The 25,585-nt window shown below is 37.9% G+C and overlaps 1 protein-coding gene across 1 annotated transcript in view; it reads left to right on the top strand.

The window, feature by feature from the left end:
* Window positions 1–25,585, top strand: part of FBXL17 (F-box and leucine rich repeat protein 17) — a 310,790-nt gene that overhangs the window by 178,510 nt on the left and 106,695 nt on the right. The gene's annotated exons all lie outside the window — the stretch shown is intronic.

Raw genomic sequence — 25,585 nt, 5'->3', positions numbered from 1 at the left:
AGAAGACACTTCCTTATCATTGGAGTGTGAACCAACAACCAAGTCAATCCATGAGGACCTTGAGGTCAAATTGTGGCATTCTTTTTATATGTCTGGCGGGAAGACTTATCAGCATTTATCTTCCCAATCTTTCTACTCCAACCCACTATATATCATAGAATTATAGAATAGCTTCTTTCAGAGCTTGTTTACGCAAGGGCAAACTGCCAGGTGGTAAGGTGAAAAGAAAACAATATAGCATACTCAGTAGTATGTTGATCAAAAGATAGAAAGAGCCACAGGGTTTTTGCTTATTTTAACTTGTTGGCATGGACAAATAGTTTAAAAAGTTAAAAGAGTAGCTTTCAATTTGGTTAAGGGTTTGGGAATCTCTAACCCTAGTGTAAGGAGGTGTTAATCCAGGATCCTCATACTGGCCTAGTTCTTAAACAGACCGAGATGTTTAGGAGAAGGTCAAGGGCCCTTTATTTGCAATGTAGATGCTGATTGTGCTTGAGTGTATATTGTAATGGTTAATTACAGTGGTGGCCTTCATTATATTTCATATTTCTATGTGGGTGTTGTTTTGTCTGATGCCAAATTTAATCGGTGCTGATACATACTGTGCCCTATTTTGTAACCCTGTGGATTTCTGTATGCTGTATTTCTAGGTTGATAACTGCTACCCTTACACTTTCTGTGCTGACCGTGTTTGTCTGGAGGCACTGTTGCTCTTTATGGTAACGGAAAGTAAGAAATGTTGAGAATCAAACTAAAAAAGCCACTTAAACAAAGGAAGAAAAAAAAGATAGTGAAGGTATGCATGTGTCCTGGGTTCAGCAGTAGCAGTCATTTTTCTCCTTCTTAGTAGCTGGTGCAGTGCTGTGTTTTTGACTTTTGGCCTGGGAACAGTGCTGATAACACTAATGTTTTCAGTTGTTGCTACGTCATGTTTACGTCTGACCAAGGACTTAGTGAGTCTCATGTTCTGCCAGGGAGGAGGGGAAGCTGGGAGGAAGAAGAGACAGGACACCTTACCCAAACTAGCCAAAGAGGTATTACATGCCACAGCACGTCACACCTAGTAGATAAACTCGGGGCAGTTACCCGGAAGGGCTAGATCACTGCTCGGTCGGGCTGGGTATCAGTCGGCGGGTAGTGAGCGGTTGTATTCTCTTCCCTCATTATTTCCTTCATCATTATTATCATTGGTGGTAGCAGTAGTGGTTTTGTGTTATGCCTTTGTTACTGGAGTGTTCTTATCTCAACCCGTGGGAGTTACATTCTTTTGATTCTCCTTCCCATCCGTCCAGGAGCAGGGGGGAGGAAGGTGGGGGAAACAGCTGCGCGGTTTCTGAGTGGCAGGCTGGGCTTAAACCACAACAGCATGTGACATGCTCCCTGCCCCGGATAATATACCAAAGGTTCTGTGTATCAGAGTATGCAAAACAATACAAGAACTGAGTGTGGAAATCAAAGTGAGAGTCATGTCCATTCTTCCTGTGATGTTGAAAAAAGTTCAGACGGACAGATGCAAGATACTTGTGTAATAGAAGAATGAAGAGATAAAATCTATTTCTGGCTGAAAATCTGTGAAAAAAGACTACTCCAAGTATTTTTTACAAGATGTCAGGAATAATTTTGAGTTTTCAGGGAGTATTCTGACTAAAGGGGAATGTCTGGTTACTTTATGTGGAACACAAAGCTCAGGCATAATTGTAAATCCACAACAGTACTGATACAGAACTACTTAGCTGAATACGTCCCTTTTTTCAGGTGATGCTTCCCCACATACACTGCACTGCTTGAAACATTTGGTATTTATATAGTTTACACTGAAACACTGAAAACAAAGTTTTCAATACCCAGCTTCAAGCAAAATGCATCTCCTTAGAAGCTTAGATCTCTTCAATAGACCCTGATTGCTTTTATATGGCTTCCTCTAATGAAAGCCAGTTGTCAGTACTATTCTCAAATACAGTTTGAGACAGTTTGTACTTATATGAGTTTTTATTAATTCTTTTCACTTCAGTGGTCTTTCCTAGCTTATGACAAAAGTCATTGTACTGATAAATATAAGGATAGTTTTAAGATTTCAAAAATTAATGAAAAACAACTTCTCCTATTTTGCATTATATGTAGAATTAGCTTTTTAATTTTGTTGCCATAAAATGCAGTTGTCAAGAGGTTTTCTATTTAGTTCAGTTGGCAAATAACTGTACTGTTAGAAATACTCCTATTTTTATATACAAGGCAACATATTTTATCTTGGTTATGAAAACCAGACAGCTGAAGCATCTGCTTTCAATGCACTTAAAAGGAATTGCATTGATATTTTTGGTGCAGAAAGAGCAAAGAATATGTATTTTTCATATCTGAAATTAGTGAACTGATGTTAAGAGGCTGCAATTTTAAAAAAGGCATATGTAGAAGTAAAATCATATTTGCTGTATTTATTTCTTCAGTAAACTAGGATTGGCTGTGACACATCTGAAAGTATGATACACAGTGTGCAGAGGTTCATTTGGAATTTCGGTTTTTACTGACTTTTTCTGATTATATAAAGTGCTTGTGCTCTCACATGAGGGTTATCTGTATGGAGCAGTCAACCTCTAATTCTCAGCTTGAAGCCCTTTGATCTCCTACAGACAGCAGCCTCTATCATTTTTACTGAACTTCCCACTTATTTTGGAAAGCTGTGCTGATTTTCTCCTATCTCATCCATTCCCAGTAGATGTTTTAAGATTCAGAATTTTGGCTGTTTTCAGGACTACTGTTTGCTGCCACAGTTTTCTGAAACATCAGTGTCAGCATGAAACACTTGAGGAAATGTTGAGACATCTTTCTGGAGGACTGGGAAGAAATCTTACTGTTGAATTGAACAACAATAAAAACCTGTTCAGGATGCTGTTATCCATTAGTTTTCTGCAATTTTCTAGGTTTCAAACATCTTTATATGGCTTTTATTTATGGGGTTGCTTGGGAAGCTATGTATCTATTTTCAGCTGTAGTCTCATGTGTACAAGCATAGATGTTGAAGTTAATACCCAGCTCAGGCTGTTGTTCAAAAGCATGGAGTGTTAGTGTATTAAGGCCTCTAGAATACTTATTAATAAGTATATCATATTATAACTACTTGTATTTGCTGTTAAGTAATGGTTATGTTAATTATTTGTATTGAATTTTCCCTGATTAACTGTAATTGCACTATTTTAAACTTCAGACAACAGAAAAAAGTCCTTTCTGGTTTTAATTTTTAAGGTATCTAGCTTTTAACACTTTTTTTGTAAGATCTGTAAATCCAGATCAAGAAATCCATTTTTCGTTATTCCATAAAGATAGGAGATAATCTTTTTTAATTCATGAAATTGTGCATGGTATTTTGGAAGGAGCTTTATATTGCTGCAGAGAGTGGGGGATATTTTTATATTTAATATAAGGAGCTATGAGCATCAATTTTTTGCCCTGTACAAGGTCTTAAAAAGAACTCTGAAACCTTTAATTAAGCCTTGCAGCATGTTTGGAAAGTCTGTGGTTATACTAAGGAATTATAGGGAAAAATCTGCACTGACAGTGCTTTTATGCCATTGCATTTTGCATTGCTTTTTTTTTGGCATAAGATACAGCATCACATCAGGGTTGTTCACTGGTAGATTAAACACATAAGTTAAGATGTTCTGATTTTAAGTATGACTTAATATTACTCTTTCCAAAGGTGTTCTTTTTAAACATTTTTCTTTAAATGTTTTTTGAACTTAGAGAATTCCTTTTCCTACATAAAACTTTAGGTGATTTATTTTCATACTAGGAAATGCGTTTTTTTCTGGTGTCTTAATTTGGTCTTTTTATTTATTTTTCTTGTCACTTAATTAATGTATTATGTATAAATAACTGTGTTATTTACCCCAGTCTACAGTTCTGGAAGCTTTTCACAGTTTATATCTCACCTCCTACTCTTCCTCTTTTTTATGAGAGGGAAACAAATCACTTTCTTGGGGTTTTTTGTTTTGGGTGGGTTTTTTTTTGTTGTTGTTGTTTTTGTTTCTTTGTTTTTTACTTGAAGATGATAGAATTTGAGTTTGTAGGGGATTACAAAGTATGATAATAAGTTAATTACATCACTGTGATTGTCGTCACAGACCAGTACTGAAGTATTTGAGAATTCTTAAGAACAGCTTATTGAGAACTTTTATGTGCCTTTGACCCTAAATTGAGTGTTTTTAAAAGATTAGTGGCCACTTCTGTCTTTCTTGATCTTGTTAGGTTGAGAGGCCTACAAGAATTATTTGAATGACTGAGGGCTTGAATGGTTTGCACAAATCACTGGGATCATAGCTGAATCCTTTTATGTGAGTCATGAACAAAATTTAGAGCTGTGTTATATATATTCTTGGTTATTTTTGTCCTGCATTTTGTTGTGGCAAGAAGGAAAACACAGATCTTAAAAGTTCTTGGCTGTTTGCAAAGCATATTTTTTGTTGTTCCCCGCCCCCTTCAGTGCATCAGGAATTTTTTGTGAAAACCTTTACTTCTTTTAATTTGTTGCAGTAATGATAGGTACGGTGGCCTTTACCTGTCTTCCTAGCATTTCCTGTTATTGACTATAGGCATAAATTCTTCTTTAATGACTCTTTTTCTAGTAAACCTACGAGGTTAAGAGAGTTTTCTAGAGTGTATAGGAAAATGAATACTCCTGCTGTACAAACATAACCTGAAAATCCTCTTCCAGGTGGTTTAGCAAGCATCACTTTTTTTACCCTTAGTAGCCATCAAAATTGACTTGAGCTGTTAATTTGTCATTTCATGTATGAAGCAAAATTAGTCTGATAGGTGGAAATAAAAATAATTCTGAGTGTTAGTCGACAGAAGTGAACACTGGAGGGAGGCTCTGTAGTTAAAAAAGTGAAAAGAGAGGTAGTTTCCCATCCCAACTCGTCAGAGTAGTTGCCAGTCCATCCTAACCATTTCACACTATAGCCATCAGTGTACAGTGATACAGTTGCCTTCCACATTGTCAGGGAGTATGCTACAGCACGCAGTGATTATCTAAAACAAGGAAGTAGACACAGACACTGAGTTCTCTATCCCTATTCCTCAGTTGCAGTCCACATCTATGGGGGCTCCTTTACCATTGCCTCTTTGGTTTTATGTGAAAAAAAACACCACATGTTCTGGGTCTGAAGAAGAACTTCTGGGACATTTGACAAAGAGTATCATAGGTTCATATTTAATATGGGAACCTATGTTGCTGGAACTGTGTAACTAGGTAAAATAGAAATGGACCCTGAGGTTTTGGCCCATCAGTGAGTTTATGATATTTTTACTGAGGTAGGAATGTAAACCTCTTAGCAACAGGACATGTCCTTTTCCTCTGCAGTCACAAATCAGTTGTGAAAATTTAGATTATATAATAGTGTAGGGTCACCTTAATTTCTTGTATTAAAATAATTCTAACTGCTCTTGGGTTTAAATTTGTGCCACAATCCAACCACTAGATCTGTAAGGCCATTTGACAGAGATCTTTTTAGAGGAGAAAAGTGCTATGTAAGTAGATACTATGGTTAATAAGTGGGTGCAAGATGATACGTGTGAAGGCATCCTGAAATCCCTGTGCCACAGCTCATAGTCTTATTTTTGAAGTAAGAAGCCCAGAGGGTGGCAGTGAAGGCAAAGTTATCCAGTCCAAGCATTTCTCACAAAGAAAAGCCACGCCAAAAAGTGGAGACATTTTAGAAATCACCAGGTTACCACTTGTAAAAAGAAACTAGCTGAAGGGAAAAGGGTAATTTCTTACTGTCTCCAGCTACCTACAAGAGAGACACACAAGAAGCCAAGATCTGAGATTGCTGTAATCACTGCAGTATTTTGTGCACGGACAGATCTTGGTTTCATAATTTCTAATACTGAAGGAGAGTGAAAATAGTTCAGAATGTGATGGTAGTTATGATAGCTGATGCCAGCTGGTAGGCAAGAATTATGGATGTTTCTTTATTCCTACATGAAGTTACTAAATGATGGAAAAGTCTTCAAATTGGGATTCGGTTGAAGAGGTACTGTGATTTCAGTTAGATGTCCCTCTCACTTGCATATGCTTAATGTGATTTAAGTTTCTTACATCAAAATGCTGAAGACTATGAATTATTACTGTAAAGCATATTAGAATAATAAAGCCTTATGGATTATTTTGAGATTCTTTTTATGTTTATCCTGGTCACTGAAACACTATTCTTCTAAATTACCCATTAGTAATTTTGTCTATATCCAAAATAAGATTAATTAAAATTAATTTTAAAAGAGGGGCCACCTTTTTTTTAAAACACTCACTGTTACTACGTTATTACTATTACTGTTTACTATTTGCTGTTACTACTGGTATTAGCTAATTATCTGGTTTTGTAATCAAGGAAGTCTGAACAGAAGATTCACACTGTCTTTAATAATTGTAAAATCTTACAGAATGTCTGAGTCAGAGTGACTGAAAGGCATATACTTTTAGAATTATTTCTGATGAATGCTAAGAGAGTGCTCCAAAAAGAACTGGTAGTGAGCGGTTGTATTCTCTTCCCTTGTTATTTCCCTTATCATTGTTATTATTGGTGGTAGCAGTAGTGTTTTTGTGTTATACCTTAGTTACTGGACTGGTTTTATCTCAACCCATGGGAGTTACATTCTTTCCATTCCCCTCCTGATCCCTCTGGGAGTGTTGGGGAGGAAGGGGGCGGGGGCGAGGGGAGTGAGCGAGTGGCTGCGTGATTCTGAGTTACCGGCTGGGCTTAAACCATGACAGTTCTTTTTGGCTCCCAGCATGAGGCACGAAAGGTTGAGATAACGACAGATCTAACCAGAGTGTGTCTAATCATATTTTCATCAATGACCTGGATGAGGGAACTGAGTGCACCCTCAGCAAGTTTGCTGATGATACTAAACTGGGAGGAGTGGCTGACACACCAGAAGGCTGTGCTGCCATTCAGCGAGACCCGGATAGGCTGGAGAGTTGGGCGGGAAGAAATTTGATGGAATTCAACAAGAGCAAGTGTAGAGTCTTGCATCTGGGGAAGAACAACCCCATGTACCAGTACAGGTTGGGGGTTGACCTGCTGGAAAGTAGTGAAGGGGAAAGGGACCTGGGGGTCCTGGTGAATAGGAGGATGACCATGACCCAGCAATGTGCCCTTGTGGCCAAAAAGGCCAATGGCATCCTAGGGTGTATTAGAAAGGGTGTGGTTAGTAGGTCAAGAGAGGTTCTCCTCCCCCTCTATTCTGCCTTGGTGAGGCCGCATCTGGAATACTGCGTCCAGTTCTGGGCCCCTCTGTTCAAGAAGGACAGGGAATTGCTTGAAAGAGTCCAGCGCAGAGCCACAAAGATGATTGAGGGAGTGGAACATCTCCCTTATGAGGAGAGGCTGAGGGATCTGGGTCTCTTTAGCTTGGAGAAGAGGAGACTGAGGGATGACCTCATCAATGTTTACAACTATGTAAAGGGTGAGTGTCAGGATGATGGAGCTAGGTTTTTTTCAGTGATATCCAGTGATAGGACAAGGGGCAATGGGTGTAAACTGAAGCATAGGAGATTCCATGTGAACATCAGGAAAAACTTGTGGAGTCTTCTGCGTTGGAGATATTCAAGGCCCGCCTGGACAAGTTCCTGTGTGATGTACTCTAGGTTACCCTGCTCTTGCAGGGGGGTTGGACTAGATGATCTTCTGAGGTCCCTTCCAACCCTTGGGATTCTGTGATTCTGTAATCATATTTGTGATAAGCATTCATTGTTTCGGATTAATAGTCGCTTGTCACAATGCTGATTTATTGGCTCTCAAAATTGTTTCTCTTAATCTCACAGTTTCAGCATGTTGTACCTTACTTACAGGCAGTATTTGCTGTGTTAGTGTTCGTTGGCTGGGGGCTTTGGGCTAAGGTTCTTGTTTTGCTGTACTTTATGGTAATGACTTATGATACAATAGACTCGTTGATCATGAAACTGATTTGGCTTGCATTCCCAGTGTGGTCACCCCCTGTATACTTCGGGAGATATATAATAGAAGTGTTTAGCAATTGCTAAACCCACGAAGGAGACATTCCCTTACATTCTCAGCCACCCTACCATACTGCTTACAGCATCATTTGAGAGTTCTGAAGGTTTTGAATGGCCTTTAGGTACCCTTGAGACCTGCCTGCTGACTGTGATGGGGATCACTGTGTTGGCAGGCATACAGAGTGTGTTTTACTCACAACCATTTTGTCTGATATCAAGAGTTAAGTAGAGTCAGGTTTGGGCCTTGTCTAGGGTTAGATGACGATATAGGAGGACCAAGAGATTTTCCCCGAGGCTGGACAGTCATGAGTAGCAGGGTGTGTGGGATAGTATGGGCAAGTATCTAGGCCAGTGGGCCCCTCCAGTGCTTTGGAATTTCACCACTGAACAAGTGCAAAATCTGGAAAAATTAGTAAAACACTTATATGAGGTGTGTTGTCATCCTGGTCATGCCAGAGACAAGCAAATCATGGCAATGTGCTGGGGCTTGGCCTATGCTTACAGGGCCTTGTTCAACACTATCCAGCACCTTCAAAAGGAAAAAAATGCCCCTGGATCTGATGGCAAATCAACACTCAGCGCAGCTACTCCAGCTCCAGACACAGCAGCTACGCCAGCCCCAGCGACAAGTGCAGCAGCTACCCAAACCCTGACAGCAGACACTGAAGCCACTCAGACCACAGTGATTATCAGTGCAGCTAAACCAGAGTACCAATTCGTGCCAATATTGGTTGCCCCTGTATGGAAGGGGAAAAGCAAAAAAGAGCCAAGTAAGATGAAGCAAGGTGAAGAAACAATGTACTCACCACCGAGAGCATCTGACCAGGAGTTATTAGTATGTGAATCAGAGGAAGAAGAGGAAGTAAAGGAGACTTCTCGACCCCAGACCTCAACCGAGCTATGGAATATGCAAAAAGATTTTACCCATCAACCAGAGGAGCACATCATCACCTGGTTGCTCTGATGCTGTTACAATGGGGCCGATGGTCATGAACTAGAAGGTAGAGAAGCCAAGCAGCTGGGATCACTTGCTAGGGAAGGGGGAATTGACAAAGCAATTGCAAGAGAGAAACAGTCCTCTTTTGGAAGTGGCTCTTGGCATCTGTGAAAGAAAGGTTTCCCTACGAGGACGATGTTATGAATCGTTCGGCCAAGTGGACTACTGCAGAGGAAGGCATCCAGTCTCTGAGGGAATCAGCCATTGTAGAGATGATCTGTCACATCAAGGTGAATAACAGGGCTATACCCATAGACCCAGATGAAGTCGAATGTACACGACCCATGTGGCAGAAAGTTACATGGAATGCACCGTCATCATATGCCCATTCATTGGCAACAGTAACCTGGAATGACATAGTACCACTAACAGTTGATGAAATGATTCATTAACTCCGAGAGTTCGGAGGCGATCTCACCCCTTACATCATTTCAGCTGTGGAAAAAAACTGTCTCATGACCTCAAACAATTGAGAGATGATCTGTCTGATTTATCCAGCTCCTTATGTGTACCAACACGCGTCTCAGCTGTTAACAAAAGGTGTCCTACTGCTCGAGAGAGAAGATATAGAAGGTATACACCACAGGCCACCCTATGGTTTTACCTGTGGGATCATGGAGAAGACATGAGGAACTGGGATGGAAAACCTACCTCAGCTCTGCAGGAATGGGTGCGTGAATTGGAGAACAAAGGTCAAGGATGCTCATGACATGAAAGCTGTGGCTTCAGTCTCTGGTGAGCAGGTTCCCAGATGGAGTGGAAGAACTGTTTTTACTCTGGCTCCTATGATAAAGAAGACTAATCCCTTTCTACAAGACTCAAGCGTCCAGCGTTGTGATGACTATTAGAGGAGCCCTGCCTCCAACCAGGTAGAGGTAGGGACAATCAGATTTACTGAACTGTGTGGATCAGATGGCCTGGCACATCAGTCCCACAGAAGTATAAGGCTCTAGTAGATACCCTGATGCCAGCAAGCTGTTGAGGGATGGAACCCATTTGTATTTTGGGAGTGACAGGAGGATCCCAAGAGTTGACTGTACTGAAGGCTGAAATCAGCCTGACTGGGAGGAAATGGCAAAAGCACCCCATTGTGACTGGTCCAGAGGCTCCATGCATCCTTGGCATAGACTGCCTCAGGAGAGGGTACTTCAAAGACCCAAAAGGGTACCGATGTTCTTTTGGTATTGCTGCTCTGGAGACTGAGGAAATTGAGCAGCTGTCCACCTTGACTGGTCTCTCAGAGCATCCTTCTGTTGTGGGGTTGCTGGAGGCTGAAAAACAAGTGCCAGTCATGACCACAACAGTGCACCGGCAGCAATATCGCACCAACCGGGACTCCCTGGTTCCCATCCATAAGCTGATCCATAGACTGGAGAGTCAAGGAGTGATCAGTAGGACCCGCTCACCCTTTAATAGCCACATATGGGGTTAAATGGAAAAATCCTACATTAACAGAGGTATAGAAAAATGTGCAGCTACTCTGTATGTGGTATGTTTTCATCAATGTTAATTAGAAATACTAATGCATTAAAATATTTTAAATACATCTTTGAAGGCCTAGCATTTTAACCTTGAAATATCTACAGTACATACAAAAATCTTTATCTGAAAAGCTTAGCATTAAAGGCCACAAACTATATCATAATGATTATCATTTTTATCTAAATTGATTCCTGCTTATTATTTACATTATTAAATGTGTAGTACCCTAATTTTAATGCTGTTATTATAGTAGCTGACTCTTTAATGTTATCAAAACTGTCTTAATCTTTAGTGAAACAAGTTAACTCTCATCTGGAGGTCATTCAAGTGAAGTACAAATACCTGATTCAAAGATTTTTTTTCCTTCTTGCACCTTGCTGAGCCAGTGTTCTTAACGTGAGCATGTCTTTCTTCTTGTATCAAATAATGGGAGGGAATCTTTGTCAGCTAAGAATCATCAATTAATATTTTTGTCAGTGAAAATACAAACTGTATCAGGGACTCAAGAAAAGTCTATTAGGAAAATTCTGTTAGGAAATAGTCACATTCTGTACTATTTGCTGTTTTGAAGTTTCTGAAAATCTTACTTTGTAATATTCAAATGTGTAAGCAACGTATTTGTAGGAAACAAATATTTCAAAACCTTCTTTACAAGGCAGAGGTGTAAAATGTATTTCGTGGTGACTGAATTACAAATTAAAGATATAGATACAAATGCTTAATGTGGTTTTGTACCTATTAGTTTGGGAACCTGATAAATTGAAAAATGTGAGTGGTGACATCCCAAGTTGCAGATTCTGTTAGCCTGTTTTCATCTATAATTGGCTGAGTAACCTCAGGAAAGAGTATGATGTTGGTTTTCCATTGACATATATGTAACCTGGACTCTTACCACAATTTTCTGATCTAGGTTAAGTCTTATTGCTGTCCCAAACCCTACCACAGAGTAGGTAAATTTTATTCAGTATATTGGAGGGGATGGAGTTAACTTGAAGGTGCTCAGACTTTATTTCATCATGATGGTGAAAAAAATTACATCTTTGAGTGCCTAGGATATGGTGATCAATTCTGCCAGATCCACACAAACAAGTCAGATGGGAGAGGATGATCACATTAAAATCATTTGAGGAGAAAGATCTCAAGGTATATGAACTCTGCTTGCTGATACTCTGCTTGTTTTCTTCTTGAGCGAAAAAGCAGAGTTGCTGTCATCATTTTCTCAACAAAACTAGTAGAGATACTGTGCTTCTGCAGTCACATATGTGAAGAATTCATCCTGATGCCAGAAGTGAACTCTCCTAAATCTAGGATTAATCCCAGTCACTGAAATAAAAAAAGAAGCATTAGAATTCCAGTTATTAACGGAATCGCCTTACTGAAAACTTAAATGCGGTTGTGTAACAACTGGCTAGAATGTGAATATGAAGAGTCTAGCTCTTCTTTTTGTGGCACAATTTGGTAGTTGTTTATTAGCTTTAGAAGGAACTGATATCTTCAAGCAGTTAACATGGCCCCAAGCAACAGATTTAGCCTGCCATATTACTACCTATATGTTTCCTGGTATGTCTGAGACTAGTATTAACTAAAACATATCTTCGTAAGAATATTATGGTGTTAATTAGTAAAGGAAGTATTTTAAGATCTTGTCAATAGTTCCATCTAACCAGCAGCAGAGGTAATTAGACCTGTCATCAAGCCAGTCTGAAGGTCTAATACTGTTTCTGTACCAAGCGTTACAGATTCAAAACTACTTGTCATGGCAAAGAATTTTGCATTTATGATTTATGGAGAAATGTGAATTTTCTTCCATGGGGAGGATTGTTCGGTCTAAACCAGACTCATCCTATGGACTTGGTACTGAAAGTAAGAAGTAACAGACAAAAAGTGATATTGGAGCAACAGGCAGGAACTTATCTTTCAATCTAATGTGAATACATTGCCTGTGCTTTGTGAATTGCTTTGGCTGGCCATTCAACTCCTAATAGAATTACAGTCCTGCACTTAGAAAGCAAGTTTTCAGTCCTCCTGTAATTTTGGGATATAAAGACAAAAGAGAAACTCAGATTTACCTGTACCTGTCTTAGATACAAGCAGGTTAGTAAGAATATAAAAAAGGCTTTTATCCAGATGACAATTTGAATTTATGTTACTGGACTGTGTCTAATGATGACTAACAAACTCTGTAATGTGTTCTGCCAATAATCTCGGAATTGCTTGAGGTTGATGTGAACCTTGAAAACTAGTCAGAACTAAGAGAGTGAGAGCATAATCTTTTCCAATTGTCTTTGTCAGTAAAGATATTTAACATTGTGAATATTTTAGTACACAGTGGATGCTACTGAAAACAAGGTATCCTCTGGCACAGTGTTTATTCTTACAATACAGAATGTGCTTATTTTAGAGATTTCTTCTTGCAGCTTATCTAATGAGGCAGAGCAAATGTGGTGGCAGCCACAGAAATTCTGAACACTATAGGTGTCAGAACTACTTTGGCAAACAGTATCTGCTTTGAGTTTATTTCTTAATAACCTGAAAGTCTGTGTTTAACGGTGGACATGTTTGCTCCAGCTGACCATCAGCATGCTGAGTTGCTTGGCTGTCTGGTAATAAAAGTGCAAAGTGAGTTTATGCCTTCTTAGTACTCTTCCTTCTGTGATTTCTCAGAGTTGCACGTATGGAAAATATGTAACATTTTCCTGCCCTCACCCCCCACTGTTTCTGTCAAGTTAACTTTGCTTTTCCTTGTCTTCCCTAGTGAGTGAAGAAATGTGCCTGTGTTACTTTTATACAGAACTGACTTCTTGCACAGAGAGACTGGCAATTCCAACTCTGTTTGACCTGGTTTAAGTGACTGACAAGTTTTAAAGCTAAGACTAATGTGGTAACACTGCCGTTTCCTTGGAAAGCTTCAACCACCAGCAATGTTTATTACTTTGATGCAATATATTTAGAATGAAAATGTGTATGTTTAAAGTTGTGAATTAAATAAATGTGGCTTCCTCTAACCTTTATTTAAATGTATTACTAAAGGAAAGTAGGGAAAGATAGATCTGCAGTTAAGTGATTTTATAGATTTTTTTATATTTTATTAATAATGCTTTATTAAAAATTCTATGGAATGATAGTTACCTATAATGATTTATGAATACATCACTAAATTCTTGCCTGAGTTCTCCAAAGAGGCGAAAGTGTAACCCATGGAAATTTCCTTCACTTTTTGAATATGTAGATTTTAATTGACTACATAATTTCTAATGGTTTGGAGAGTTGCACCCTTGTGGGTCCAGTTGGATCATTTTAAGAAATCATTTGAAGCTATTCCTGATTGTCTTGCACAGAACATAATAATCACTGCCATAGCTGAGATGCCATTAATTAATTAGATGACTATATTCATTCTGTTTCAGTGCAAAGTTTGCTGAGGCTTGCCTTAAAGACATCTAAACTTAGACTTTCAAGATTTAGGATATTTACATCAATGAAGAGAGGAACTCAGCTAGAAGATGATATGAAATTTTGGGTGTGATTGTTTGTTAAGTGCCTGTGGCAGATTAGGAAGAAAAAATTATCAAACTCATGAAATACCAGTCAAAATCATTCTACTTGTTCTTAGGTTTCTTTCTCTTATTTTTGGTGTCTCTTGCTCTTTAACAACTATATAGTGTTTGGGGTAGCCAATGAGACAACACTGTCTGTGGATGCAAGTGCAGGCAGATAACACTGGGTGATGTTTGTTTCATAAAAACTTGAACAGTGCTATGCTACACCAAATATAAGTAATCACCAGCATGCTCAATGCCCTAACAAAATCAGAACCATCTCAACAAGACTTAAGGGTACCGAAGACACAAGGGACTGAAAAAAATTTCTTCACTTCTATCTTACTGTGTAAAGTATCCCTCATTACGTTATATAAAGCTAATTTTTTTTCTTGAGCTTTTGGACTTCTGAATTCTGTAAAGATGTTCAGGGTGCTAAAAATCGTTTCTGTTGCTGCATAACTGTCCAGTCAACTGTGCATTATCTGGGAGATTCAGAACAGTCACAGGGACCAGCCTTCAAACTCAGTTAATAAAGCTGATTTTTACAAATTACATACATGCCATGTAAAAATGCAAGTCCTCGATGTACATATAATATCACTGAAGGTTTAATTCTGGTTTACAGATTTTAACTAGGAATTAACCTTCCCTTGAAACTTTTGTATTTCTACCCACAATAGCAATTTAGACTAATTTTCTGATTGATTTTTTTTTTTTTTTGGTGATACTTTAAATCAGGAACACAAACAAATGTCTTCTTCATTTCACTGGATTTATAGTTGCTCAGTTATGAAATTTCCATCTACTGAAAACTGCTGTGTTCCCTCACTGCAGATTAAAAGGGTACATTATATCCTAGTTTTCTGTCTAGCCAGATTATTTTCTGATAAGAGAACATGAAAAGTTATTCTGTTAAGTACTTTTAAGAACTGAATAATACTAGGTGAATTTCTTACATTATTAGGTGGTATTAAAATCTGTAGCTACAGAATATAATTGGCAGTCTACTAAGATTATGACACATAAAAATACTGCTCTTTCAGTTTCCAATAAATATTTTTGCTAGTATCTTGTCACAGTCAAGAGGAGGAAATTTGAGTTTGTACAAAGCATAGACAGTACCATCAAGCTTTTCTTTTGTTGTTTTCTCCAAGCAGTGTACCAGTAATAGAAGTGCTAGCCAGAAAGCAGTATGAATAGGAATTCATGATCATTTCATGAAGATGTTCTGAAATTTGCTTTTTAGCATTTTTTTTTTCTGTAAAAGTCATTGCTATCTCAGTATATTCTCTGTAGGTTAAAGTGAAGTTTCTAAGAACCTGACCAAGATTTACATAGTGCTTCACGGCAAATCAAGACTTTTAATATCTTAGTAGGTACAAAGATTTTTTTTTTTTCTCAGCTAAAATACCAATATTTGTATAATTTGTTGTCCTGGGTTCAGCCGTAGCAGTCATTTTTCTCCTTCTTAGTAGCTAGTGCAGTGCTGTGTTTTGATTTTTTGGCCTGGGAACAGTGCTGATAACGCCGATGTTTTCAGTTGCTGCTCAAATGTTTGGTCTGGCCAAGGACTTTCTGAGCCTCATGCTCTGCCAGGGAGGAGGGGAAGCAAGGAGGAAGCAGAGACAGGACACCTGACCCAAACTGACCAAAGAGGTATTCCATACCACAGCACGTCATGCCCAGGATGTAATGGGGAGTTACCTAGGAGGTCTGGGACACTGCAGGGTTGGAGGAGGTATCAGTCAGTACTCAGCTGGTGGGAGTGGGGTGAGTTATCAGTCGGCTGGTGTTGAGGTGTTATATTCTTTCCTCTTGTTATTTCCTTTATCATTATTATTACTGGTGGTAGCAGTAGTGATTTGTGTTATACCTTAGTTACTAAACTGTTCCTATCCCAACCCGTGGGAGTTTCATTCTTTCCGATTCTCCTCTCCGTCCCTCCAGGTGTAGAAGGAGGGAAAGAAGGCAGGGGGAGTGAGTGGACGAGCTTTGTGGTTGGGTTTAAACCATTACATTTGTATATTAAAATTTGTATACTAAAAATCTTTGGTAACTGTATGAAATATACATAATTGCACATGCAAGTTTTGCTGTGATGCTGCCCTTTGGGTGAGACCTTAGCCTTGGCTAAGAATTGTAGAATTCAGTTACTGCTCACATTCCCTAAACTCTCTTCTTCATAGCATTTGTCCAAAAATGTATTGAGCTCAATTTTTTATTTCATCAGTTTTAGTAACATCAGCAGCATTAAATAAATGTAACAGATCTACCAACTCACTCTAATTCCCAAAGAGAATTGGACCCCAAATCAATTCCAAAGGTATATGAATTATGATGAGTACAGGATTCTGGTTTTTTCCTTGTTGATTATCTTAGCTCTTCTTCTGCTCTATCATCATTTTATATAAGCAGAATTCTTTGCAACGTTAAGTGTCCTTCAGCAGCAGAGGAAAAAGATCAGATCTGATGATAGGACTGTTTTGCAGAAAGATTCCTTATGTCCTTTAAAAGGCTTTACTTATTTTGCTTCTAATGAAAGAGGTTACCTCTCCCTGTAAACCTTATTCATCTCTTAGATCATGATAACTCTTAGCAACACTATTGCTCCCAAGAACAGAATTGAGAATATTTATGAGACTTATATGGAGATTTTATGCTTTCACAGGACCAACATTTAATTACCTCTTTTTATCAGACAACAAAACCCCAGATTTATAGAATGTGTTTCCATTTTGGAAAAGACCTTTGATGAAGTCCATTCTCAGTCCACATCACCCACTGACCATGATCTGTGCTGTCATTTCAAAAAGGACAGTCTTTACAAGTATGCATAAAAGAATAGCTGGTAGAGGTTAGGGTTTTATCTGAATTAGCAAAAAGTGATGCAAAGGGGATTGAAAGGGTAAACCTCTATAGATTGGTTTAGCTGCGTATGAGCAAAGCTCAGTGAAGTCCACGTCAACCTCTGTGGTATGAAAACCAGGCAGTGAATGTGGTGAAATCTTTTTTTTTCATGTGTGCAGTCCTTGTTGAGATCAAGAAGTACAGAGCTGTATATGCACTGGATATTTTAAAGTATCAGCTGATGTTTCTTTCATTTTTATGGACGTATTTTAAAGTTTGCCCAAGCATTCTAAAAAGAGAGTCTAAAGAATACATTTTGGAAGTTAGAGCACAGTAGTACAGTAGTACAGTTTCTGTTTCTTGCTTTTACTATTAAACTTGGAAGCTTTTTTTGTTTTCATTTTTTTGAGAAAAAAAAAGGCTATTTTGCATACAGTAAAACCAAGTAGATTATGAATACTCTATATACTATAGCTTAATGAGATGGCATGAGACTACTTAAGAAAAAAAAAAAAAGGATATCAAAACTAAGGCCACTGTAACTCCAGGAAAAATCTTGAAGCCTGAAGCATGTAAGTATCATCTCTAAAAAGCCAGGAAGAATTAAAGCTGCCCCTGCTTAAAGCCCTGTCTTTCCATGCAAGAAATGGTGCAACTGTGATACTACACATGCTTGTGTGATTTGTACTGGGAGGCACATAAGTTAGGCATTCTCGTGAATGTCTCTTCTTCTTGAGCTCGTCTGAAATTGCAGCATGCATGGTGGTCTGTCTTTGACTTTCTTTCCATGTTCTCCATCAATTGCTGATCATTTCAGCCAGATTCATCCTAAACTAAAGATTCAGCCATCCTAATGATCCTAATAATATCAGCATCCTAATATTGCAGAGTAATCCAGCTGTATCATACTTGTAAAGGAAATACCCTACCAGTTTTCCAGTGGAAAGGCGATATGTTTGTATAATACAAAGTATAATGCTTGCTAAATAATGTGCATTGGCTTGCTGGTAGCTAAAAGTTCCTTGGTTTTGCTTACAACAGTAGATAAGTTGCCCACAATGAATTTAAGAAACTGTATTTGAAGTGCTGTATCAGATGAGGCTTTTCATCTCTCATCTGAATTCATAGAATCATAGAATAGTTAAGGTTGGAAAGGACCGTAAGTTCATCTAGTTCCAACACCCCTGTCATGGGTAGGGACACCTCACACTAAACCATGGTCACCCAAGACTCCAGCCAACCTGGCCTTGAACACTGACAGGAATAGAGCATTCACAACTTCCCTGGGCAATCTGTTCCAGTGCCTCACCCTCACAGTAAAGAACTACTTCCTTATATCTAACCTGATCTTCCCCTGTTTAAGTTTGAACCCATTACCCCTTGTCCTATCACTACAGTCCCTGATGAAGAGTCCCTCCCCAGCATCCTTATAGGCCCCCTTCAGGTACTGGAAGGCTGCTATGAGGTCTCCACGCAGCCTCCTCTTCTCCAGGCTGAACAGCCCCAACTTTCTCAGCCTGTCTTCATACAGGAGGTGCTCCAGTCCCCTGATCATCCTTGTGGCCCTCCTCTGGACTTGTTCCAACAGTTCCATGTCCTTCTTATGTTGAGGACACCAGAACTGCACATGGTACTCCATGTGTGGTCTCACGAGAGCAGTGTAGAGGGGCAGGATCACCTCATTCCACCTGGTGATTGTTTTCCTTTTGATGCAGCCCAGGATACGGTTGGCTTTCTGGGCTGTGAGCACACATTGAAGCTGAGTCATGTTAAGTTTCTCATCAACTAACACCCCCAAGTCCTTCTCCACAGGGCTGCTCTGAATTCTTTCTCTGCCCAACCTGTAGCTGTGCCTGGGATTGCTCCGACCCAGGTGTAGGACCTTGCACCTTGAAACATTCCAAAATATTTCAAAGTTATTAAAACTATAATAAAATATGCAATTTAACTGTCTTCTTGACTTTAACATTACTAGCTATGGAAAATCAGATCTGTGAGGGTTTTAGAATCAAGTTATTTTTTGTAGTTATTCATTTCTGTTAAATCCATTCATGGTATCTAGTTCCTCCAAGTCAGGAAGGAACCAAAGGCTACCTGGAACACTACTACATAAAAATGGCAGTGGAATTAAACAATTTGCTAGATCTCTTCTTACTTGGCTTAATAGCTTGCTGGATTTACATGCTGTCAGGGTAACAGGAATTTTAAGGGCACTTCATTTTAGATAAGACTACGAATAAATATTTGAAAATAGGTATTTATTGCTGAAGGGGCATACTAGCTTAAGCATAGTGCTGATTAATTTGTCTGTGTAGCTCTCTCAGTGAAGTTTGCTTGCATCTGACTAGCTCAGAGCACAAGCAGACACTGCGACTTGTCTGTCCTTGCCTCTGTAGTTTGTGAGTCCCACCGTGAAAGAAAGCTTATCTGTTTTCCTGTGCTGTAAGTGGCAAAATTGTTTGGTAAACCAAATTTTAAGTTACATTGATTTTCTAAATAATACTTCCCTGCTAATCAGAACTTAATGACTGCTGTAAGGTAATTGCTGTTAACTTGTATAGCTACTGATATGGGATATACTGATGGCATGTGGGATTGAGAAAAAAAGTGCTTTTCAAATTCAGTTTGTGTTTTTGATTGAAAGTCTTACCCTGTTTTGCTGGCTCTGTGATTAATATTTTTTCTTACAGATGCAGTTCTTGGAATTCAAATTAAAAAAAAATTTAAAACACATATTTTGAATGTGATTGGATTGCTAAAATGGCTGTAAAAACTGTGTACCAGGACAACTGAAAGACAAATAAGTATCATACCTCTTCCTAGTATAAAGTATTAGAAAACAAATACATTGAGAGAGATACATTGTTGATAATGTAAATTAAATGGTTAGTAAAAGATAATCCTGAACCAAGGATATGTATCCATCACTGTGCGAAGTTCTTAATTTATTGTTATGAGGTTTTGCAGGAGTTTATTGATCTCTCAGTGGAATGTTAGTTCTTCACTATTTTAGCCTTCGAATTATTCCTTCTGAGTGCAGGAGGCCTCAGGTTACATTTATTTCTGAATAGTCTGTGTGCGATTCTGTGGTGAGAGGTTTTGTTTTATTATGGGAGACAGTTGATTATTATACTGCATTATTGCCTTCCATAGGAATGTCTAAGTCATCAAAACCAGTGAGTGTGAGTATTATTTTATGTGCAGCTGCTGTTTTCTGCATGAATTAACCTTTGACACCCTAATTCTTGAGGAGCTCCATATATTTCTTTGTGAAAGGTTTCTGGTTTTCCATTGTATATTTTAGTGTTCTTGCTCTTTCCAAGCTCTATTTTGTTTCCCAGTAATGGTCTTGGTTATGTTTTGAAGGTTAGTAAGGTGTTCACTTTACTGCTGTCCTGGGTTCATCAGTAGCAGTTATTTTTCTCCTTCTTAGTAGCTGGTGCAGCACTGTGTTTTGACTTTCGGCCTGGGAACAGAGCTGATAAGTAAAATGTTTTAGTCTGACCAAGGACTTTCTGAGCCTCATGCTCTGCCAGAGAGGAGGGGAAGCCAGGAGGAAGCAGAGACAGGACACCTGACCCAAACTGACCAAAGAGGTATTCCATACCACAGCACGTCATGCCCAGGATGTAATGGAGAGTTACCCGGAAAGGGTAGGACACTGCAGGGTTGGACGAGGTATCGGTCGGTGCTCAGCTGGTGGGAGTGGGGCGAGTTATCAGTCGGCTGGTGTTGAGGTGTTGTATTCTTTCCTCTTGTTAATACCTCTATCATTATTATTATTGGTGGTAGCAGCAGTGATTTGTGTTATACCTTAGTTACTAAACTGTTCTTATCTCAACCTGTGGGATTTGCATTCTTTTCGATTCTCCTCTCCATCCCTCCAGGAGCAGGGGGAGGGCAAGAAGACGGGGGAGTGAGTGAACAAGGTTTGTGGTTGGGTTTAAACCATGACAACTGCTTAAAGAGAAATGCATGCCAGAAGCCATGTAAACAGTTTGATGTTCATTTTGAATCTTACCAAGGGAGTGTGGTAATGTTTGGGATTTTTTTACACCTCTACAGTGAGTGAAACACCCTCAAATCGTGATCTCTTAACTAGTGTATGGCAACTGCAATTAGCTTCTCTCAGGGCTGAAAAGCAGCTCAGACTGTAATGAGGTCTCCCAGGACCACTTTTACCACAAATACTGCAGTCATATTTTCTCATTAGCTCCTTTCGGTTGTCACAAATATGATTTTCCAATGTTTTTAGAATTAGACCAAAATCATAAAGGCTGTGTATGTGTATGGAAAAGACAATTATTTTCCATGATTCAAGGATCTTTTATATCTTTTCTTATAGGTAGAAACTTGCACAATTTAATTTGTTGACCTTAAGTTTCACTTAAGTCAAAGAATGTAGGTAACAGTTGGTTGAGAAAAGAAAAAACAGGATTTTGAATGACTTACTTACTTTTTTGTTATTTTTAAGCTCTTACATTTTGCATTACATCGTGAAAAGTTAGAAACTTTCTATGTGGGAGCCATCAATATGGCTCTAAATCTGAAGTTATCATTAGACATACCTATGTCTCAAATATGCAGTTTTGTTACTTTGAAGAAGAGACTTGTCTGCAGAGAAGCACTCAGCACCACTCAGCCTTTGTATTTGCAAGTAATTTTCCTGGTCGTGTGTATAGACCAGGTGGGAAGAGGAGTAAATTTGTCCTGGTTTTGGCTGGGATAGAGTTGATTTTCTTTCTAGTACCTGATAGAGTGCTGAGTTTTGGCTTGGATCTGAGAATAATGCTCATGGATAACATGGATGCTTTATTGTCCTTATCCTAAGTCAGGGACTTCTCGCTCTCTTATGCTCTTGCCAGTGAGGAGGAGCACAAGAAGCCAGGAAGGAGCAGAGAGAAGACATCTGCCCCAAACCAGCCAAAGGGGTGTTCCATACCATACTATGTCATGCCCAGTATATAAACTGGGGGGAGTTACGCCAAAGGGACCAATCATTGTTCAGGTCAGGTTGGGTATTGATCAGCGGGTAGTGAGCAATTGTATTGTGCATCACTTGTCTTTCTTGGGTTTTATTCCTCTTTGTTATTTCCATTATTACTATTATTATTGTTGTTGTTGTTGTTACTGTATTTTACTTTAGTTCAGTTATTAAACTGTTCTTATCTCAACCCATGGGTTTTACCTTTTTCTGATTTTCCTGCCCATCTCACCAGGGGGGACATGACACAAGTACATGTTACTAGACAAATTTCTATAGTTTCTGTAACCCAGATTGAGAGGTTTTTTCCCTGATCTGAATTGCTGGAATTTTAGCAGTATTACAGTTATGTCCTTTCCTTCTTGATATTTGCTAAGCTTTTCAAGTAGGAAGAGATTTTTAGAAATTATAGCAGTAAGAGGCAATCTTAGGTCTGTTAGTCTCTGAACATAATGAATTTGGGATTTTGGAATTTTAATAAGTTCACCATGACAGTGCTGAGCAATCTGTAGTTGCGTTACAAATGCCTATGATCTTATAACTATGTTTTGTATTAACAATAGATAGATATGATTTTGGTCATATTCTTTGTTTCTGAAACACTGTTCGACTGGCTTGTTTTTGTTAAATGAATTTTGGTTCTTTGCCTTTTTCTTGCTCTTGATTGCACTGTAAATTTCATAATGTGTGATATTAATTTCTTACTTTTAGAATCGAATGCAATAAAACCGAATTCCGTGTCAGTCTGTCAGAGGACAACATGCATAAAATATTGAGCAAATGTAAGGAAAGCTTGGTGTAAGAATTTGCTAGATATTATTTTCAGGCTTAATGAGTTGTTAGAATTGTAATTATATTATTATAATAATAATAATAATAGTTAATTTCATAAAATAGTCCATATTCTCAATTCCTGTATTTTCATATCTTGCATGGTTCAAAATAATACTCGTTTATAAAGTAGGAAGTGAAGAGATGTTAGCTTTGGACAGCTGTGGTCCAGACTTGTGTATTATCAAAAGCTCTAATTATAAGCTCATTTTTTTTTTCCTTGGCAAATGAAACCTTTTAAACTTTTGTAATAAGTTGTTTTGAGTGTGAAAATACTTTTCTTTGTGGAAGAATGTTTGTATTTTAATACATTTGGAGAAAAGATGTAAAAGAAATACATGTGTCCCTCTAACTTTCACAACTTCATCTAGATGCTGCATGTCTTTTTGTTATTAAAATTGGTAGGATGAGCTGATAAGAGCCTGTTCAGTAACTTTGGGTTAAGAGATTAAGATGTGAGCCTTCCCACACAGCTTTTGTTACCATGTTCAAGAGGCAACATGTTAGCTCCCTGACAGATGGAGGTTAGTTCCCCTATTTTATGGCGCTCAGTTACGTGTTGTGCTCACTTCTGTCATTTGCTGCTGCTTTAAATAATAACTTTGCTTCTCTTTTTTACCAGTATTATATTGATTGTTTTAAGGTTAGGCTTCTTTGTAAATATAAAGACTTCCAAAGATACGTATGACAATAATCTGGTAGAATTTTGGTAGATTATTACAACAGAATTAACATGACTTGATTCTTGCTTTGTAGAAAAGGTTAATTTTATTTTATTCTTTCAACTTTTTCTTTGCTGTCATGTTTATCAAAGATTACAAAGTAAAAGTAATAAATACGCAACTACTCTAATTTTTCCCTATAAAGAAATCAGTTGTTACTAGCAATTATGTATTGTGTGATCCTCTACAGAGCAGAGGCTAATGAGGCTATACGAAGTGTTTCTTCTGTCTCTGCAAGCTGATTTACATGGGGATGATCTGTAGAAAGGATAATAGAAATTAAAACTGAAACTTGATTGATGTACGCAAGTTATAGAAGGCAGACCCAAAAAAAAAATTCATTATTTCAGCTATGTTTACTTTTTTCTTCTCCAAACTAGATGTGTTATTACCTCATTCTTTAAGATATTAAGAGATTTTAATATTTTCAAAAAACACCCAAGAAGAAATAAGGCAGTCAAAGCTACATTATTTTTGCCTTTTTTTTTTTTTTTTTTTTTTTGTCTAATGGAAATAGATAAGACTGTGAAGGTTTTCTTTTCCCATTAGGAGAAAGTAAACAGTATTTCATTTAGATTTTAAGATGTCACTAAGAACGGGCTTGGAGTCACTCAAGCCACTTGAAAAACCTTTAACCCTTAAAGCTGGCACTAGGTGGAAGGATTAAAGGATATAATTATTAAGGTCATGCAGGCAAATACTTTTGTTCTTTGCTCCTGGAATCAAGTGACTCATGACATCTAAAATTTATTCTCAAATACTACATTTCTAGCACTCTTTATTTGTTAAGACAAGCTTGTAAAATGTACTGGCACCCTTACATGACTGAGAACAGAAGCTACAACTTCCTCTTCACAGTTCAACTGATTGTGTTTGAAGCCAGAGAACGACCAGCATCCTGAGATTGAAGTATGCAAGCATGCCAAAGGATGCACGTGCAGATACTTCTACATGCAGATTTGACACCAATTGATTGAAAATTTGTGTAACTGAAGTTGTAGTGAAAATTAGGTAGTCTTTCATGTCATCTTGACTGTCTTGTGGTGGTACTGCTAAACATTGATAGCTATATTGTATTTTTTATCAATTAATTATCTCTCAGTAACTAAAAATGATCAGAAGTAATTTAAAAACTTGTGGAATCATTAGATAGAATTTTCAAAATACTTTTGTAGGTTCAGAATTTTTATCCAAGGTAAGAAGTGTTTTATAATCTCAGCACTCTGTTAAATTATATATGTGATAAGAATTCATAAAAGCTTCTTTAAACTGCAATTTCCATTCACTTTTCAGTTACATCATATTCGCTGAAATAGCTAGTAAACATACTGTCTAATAAAACACGCTATTTTTTCTGATTATTTATATTAATAATATTAGCAACAAAATCTCATTATTAGGATGTCATTTTATGGAATAAATAATTATTTAAATTATTTATTACTAAAATTATTTCTCATGGCCTAGTTGACCTCAGTAAGCCAGATAACAAAATGAGTATCTTGTTCAAAATCGTATCTTAGAGGAACAGAAGTTTTTCACATACATAGAATATTTTTAATGCTCTAAGTCTTATCTGATTTTAGGGAAACAACTTCATGAAAATGTATAATTCTAAGGTTATTTTATACTTTACAGCATAGTCCTGGTGTAACTTCCAAAGAAAAATGTCATGCTTGCTAATTTTCTTAGCAGAGAAGGTGCAGATTTAAACAAGTATAGAATCTGGGGGTTCACCCTGTTTTTCTTCCATGTCAGGGGTTACCATGTTAAGTATTTCTCTACTTTTTTGTGTATTGATAAGGTAAGGCAACTTTTTCCCAATTGCAAAAAAAAAAAAAAAAAAAAAAAAAAAAAAAAACCCTGAACAAAGCACGTAATTATTTAGGTTATTAGGCTTTGACAGTTCTCAAGGGTTGAAAATTTATAATAGTGTTAAAGGAACTATGATTAAGGTACTCTGTCAGAGGTATACTGCTTTATCGGTAGTAGTGAATTTGCATTCTAGATTTAGAAGAAGGAAGCAGAGAGGGGACAAATAGATATGAAGGGCTATCATTCAATTATTGTGCTATTGTAAGCTATCAGTATTAGGTGGTTGTTTTTAAAATCTAAAATTGTCCACCTGAATATTTAAATCAGCTTGGAAGATAATTGTTGGTGGTGGTA

Source organism: Lathamus discolor, chromosome Z (genome assembly GCF_037157495.1).
Source record: "Lathamus discolor isolate bLatDis1 chromosome Z, bLatDis1.hap1, whole genome shotgun sequence".
Lineage (NCBI taxonomy): Eukaryota > Metazoa > Chordata > Aves > Psittaciformes > Psittacidae > Lathamus > Lathamus discolor.
The sequence above is the reverse complement of the archived record's forward strand: the minus strand, read 5'-3'. Positions and strand labels throughout refer to the sequence as shown.